The sequence below is a fragment of the Physeter macrocephalus genome, chromosome 10 (genome assembly GCF_002837175.3).
Source record: "Physeter macrocephalus isolate SW-GA chromosome 10, ASM283717v5, whole genome shotgun sequence".
NCBI lineage: Eukaryota > Metazoa > Chordata > Mammalia > Artiodactyla > Physeteridae > Physeter > Physeter macrocephalus.
Window position 1 is genome coordinate 14963925 of NC_041223.1, and position 4447 is coordinate 14968371.

The window sequence follows — 4447 nt, forward strand, 5'->3', positions numbered from 1 at the left end:
TACATGATTTTATCTATGCATTACTTTGTCTACCCAAAAAGATGCAGGAAGGCCAAGTAGAGAGCATTGCCCCAAGAGTCAACTTCTTGCTGTGTCTCCTCCTCTCTCTCTCTGTCTGTTGCACTTTGGGCAATTCCCCTACCCTGAGTGGTACTGTCTCTATTTGTAAAATGAAGACAATAACTGCATTGGATCATAAGGTTGTGAGAATCAAACGAGTCAACAATATAAGAAGATGCTATGAAGAATCAGGGTTTGACCACAAATGGGTCTAGATATTGTCTTATCCAACTTTTTTTACAAGGAGGTAAAAAAGAGGCTAAGGTGTTTGCCTAAAGGTGACACAAATACAGGCTATATAAACCTAGATTATTAAATATTAAGAGGTTTCTACCAATTTTATCATTTTTTAAAGAAACTACAGTAGTCCCCACTTATCTTCAGGGGATACGTTCCAAGAACCTGAAACTGTAGACAGTACCAAACCCCATATACCCTATGTTTTTTCCTATACATGCATACTTAAGTTTAATTTATAAATGAGACACAGTAAGAGAATATCTGAATTGCCAGCATCGCTGCTCTTGCGTTTTGGGGCCATTTTTAGTAGAATAAGAGTTACTTGAACACAAGCACTGCAGTACCCTGACAGTCGATTTGATAACCCAGGCGGCTACTAAATGACTAACAGGCGGGATGCACTAGGCAAAGGGGTGATTGACGTCCCAGGAGAGATGGAGTTGGCAGCACAGGATTTCATCCTGCTACTCAGACGGCTGCAATTTAAAACTTATAAATCGTTTATTTCTGGAATTTTCCATTTATTCAGATGGAGGTTGACTGCAGAAAGTGAAACCTCGGATAAGGGTACTACTGTATATTCACATCTCCCAACTTAAATGAGTCTTGTGCCTAGTTAACTTCTCTGAATACCTGAAAGGGAAAATCAAGGTGTGCCTCCACAGCCCTTCAGGCAGTCAAGGGGTCTTGAAGACCAGAAAGTCATGGGAATCACAAAGGATCTGGTGGATGAAGAGAGAGGGGTGAGTGCCTGCACCCTGGTGGAGATGGAAGCGTAGGTATTGTGTTCACCTACTCATGCTGGGGTGCAGGGGCTCTTAGCACCTTGTGGCCACCTGCTCCATGTGGCAGACCTGGACAATGCCAGTTCCCTCCCCAAACCAAAAGCTGAGTACAGATAAGGAAGCCCACCCTACCCTGGGATGCTCGGTACCTATTTAATCCCAAGAGGTTATAAACTAATAATTTATTCTGAGTTTTTGATGGTACCAGTTTAAATAAGCTTTGGACATTTCAGTTGATGGTACTGTTCCCAGTGATTTTGAGGTTCTTGACGTCTCGTCGCAGAAAGAATTCATTGAGAGACAGAGTTACAGATAAGGAGTGGCTTTATTTAGAGAAACACACTCCACAGACAGAGTGTGGGCCATCTCAGAAGGCAAGAGGGCCCTGAAATACGACGTTGTTAATTTTTATGGGCTGGGTAATTTTATAGGCTAATGAGTGGGAGGATTATTCCAATTATTTGGGGGAAGGGGCGGAGATTTCCATGAATTGGGCCGTCGCCCACTTTTTGGCCTTTTATGGTTGGCCTCAGAACTGTCATGGCGTTGGTGGGTGTGTTATTTAGCATATGCTAATGTATTACAATGAGCGTATAATGAGGTACAAGGTCCTCTGGAAGTCAAATCTTCTGCCATCTTGGACCTAGTTTCTTCTAACCAGTTTTTGTCATGTCCTATGGCTATGTCATTCTTTTAAAGGTTGTGCCCTGCCCCCTTTCCTCCTGTTTCATTAAGAGCAATCTGAACACCTAAGCTTTAGAATTAATTTGAGCCGTCATTCTCCATGCTTTAGCCCTTATTAACCCCACTGGTTCTATTACTTTTCCTTTCTTAGGGAAAACAATAAACGACTCATTCAACAGATGTTGCTAAATGATAGATTCATAAAGAACTGTAGGATTTTATTTTACCATAGGAAATATGGCTTTAATGGGAAGAAAGCATTCCATTAAAATATATTTATCAATTATTGTTCAATAAAGCTGAAAAATAAATAAACAAGGTAGCTTGGATAATGATAGAAGAATGGAGAGTAGAGTGGACCCCAAACCTCCTTGTTAAAGTCATAAGAACTAGCCACCATTCTTTTTTGTAATTTCACCTTGCAAGAGAGGGGAAGAGCTGAGACGTCCAAAATAAACATTTCAAGATGTCAGACCTCAGTCATGTGTTTCAGGTAAAATACTAAATTGCTTTGTTTAAAAAGATATAGGCACTTAGAAGGATGATTGCAGAGGATGGTATGTGCATGGTACCTCCTGAAATTTGGCTAGGAATTGAGATGGGGGAGGGGGTGCCCTCTCGTACTAATTCACTAGGAGTGAATTCTAAGACAAAATTATGTGTACAGGGAGTACAGTTTATTGTAATGAAATTTAACTTGCTCTTCGGGTTGACTGCATTTTTATGACAATTTTTGCTTTCGTTTAGTCCTCCATTTTGGTCTAGAACAAATTACCGCTATACATCACTTGCGGGTAAGCAAGATTTAGGCTTGGAAATCTTTTTTTTTTTTTTTTTTTTTATAAATTTATTTATTTATGTATTTATTTATTTATGGATGTGTTGGGTCTTCGTTTCTGTGCGAGGGCTTTCTCTAGTTGCGGCGAGCGGGGGCCACTCTTCATCGCGGTGCGCGGGCCTCTCACCGTTGTGGCCTCTCCTGTTGCGGAGCACAAACCCGCGTCCCCTACATCGGCAGGCGGACTCTCAACCACTGCGCCACCAGGGAAGCCCTGGAAATCTTTAAGCGAATAAAAAATTAATTATCTTAAGATACGATCAGTGAAACTCCTTTTTCTAGAACTAGCTCCTAAAACACAACTGGAAGACTATCACTAAACTGTTAATGGCTCTCTAAATAAAATAAAGACTAGGGGCTTTCCTGGTGGCGCAGTGGTTAAGAATCCTGCCAATGCAGGCGACATGGGTTCGAGCCCTGGTCCGGGAAGATCCCACATGCCGCGGAGTAACTAAGCCCGTGCGCCACAACTTGAGGCTGCACTCTAGAGCCCACGAACCACAACTACTGAGCCCACGTGCCACACCTACTGAAGCTCCCGCGCCGAGAGCCCGTGCTCCGCAACAAGAGAAGCCACCGCAATGAGAAGCCCACGCACCTCAAGAAGAGTAGCCCCTGCTCGCGGCAACTAGAGAAAGCCGGCGCACAGCAACCAAAGACGCAATGCAGCCAAAAATAAAATAAATACATTTTTTTAAATTAAAAATAAATAAAAATTAGACTGAGAATCTTTAGTGTGGAAAAAAAATGGATCAGGATGAAATGATATTGTGGCTTCTCCTCAGGGAGATCAAAAAAGAAATTTTTTTTTTGGCTCCTTGTGCGGCATGCGGGATCTTAGTTCCCCCACCAGGGATCGAACCCCAGCCCCCGGCCGTGGAAGTGCAGAGTCCTAACCACTGGACCGCCAGGGAATTCCCAAAATATTTTTTAACATAAAGAATAGTTATTAAATTTTTGACCCAAGTTTGTGCTATTCTCTGGAAAATATTCAAAACCTACCCTGCCTAAATTCCCTGGTTTTTGAGAAGATCGATCCTTGTGAAGAAGGCATTACAAACTGAAGGGCTGAACCTGGGGAAGCAAGATCCTTTTTTTTTTTTTTAACATCTTTATTGGAGTATAATTGCTTTACAATGGTGTGTTAGTTTCTGCTTTACAACAAAGTGAATCAGCTATACATATACATATATCCCCGTATCTCTTCCCTCTTGCGTCTCCCTCCCTCCCACCCTCCCTATCCCACCCCTCTAGCTGGTCACAAAGCACCGAGCTGATGGGGAAGCAAGACCCTTTATAGGGTGTCTGTGTGCTCCTCCCAACAATACTGTCAGACATGTGTCCCATGTTTACAGTTGAGGAAATTGAGGCCCAAAGAAGTTAACGAACTTTTCTGAGGTCACCCAGACAGGATTCAAACTCCCATGTGGCTCAGATGCTATATTCCCCAATGTGCAAATATTTCTGTGGGCTAGAAGCAACTAGGGGGAAGGGTTGTCAGGAGAGGGGTGGGAATCTGAAAGGGGAAACCTTTTTCACCTGTTAGCCTATTCATTCTGCTATTGAGGCGATTAACTTAAATCTGCTTTATTGCCTTTACTACAGTAGTCCTAAAACTTCAGCACATCAGAATCTTCTGGAGGGCTCAATAAAACAGACTGCAGAGTATCTGATTCAGTCGGTCCAGGGTGGGGCTGAAGAATTTGCACTTTAAACAGGTTCCCAAAAGATGATGATGCCAGAAGCAACTTTTTTTTTTTTTTTTTTTTGCGGTACGCGGGCCTCTCACTGCTGTGGCCTCTCCCGTTGCGGAGCACAGGCTCCGGACGCGCAGGCTCAG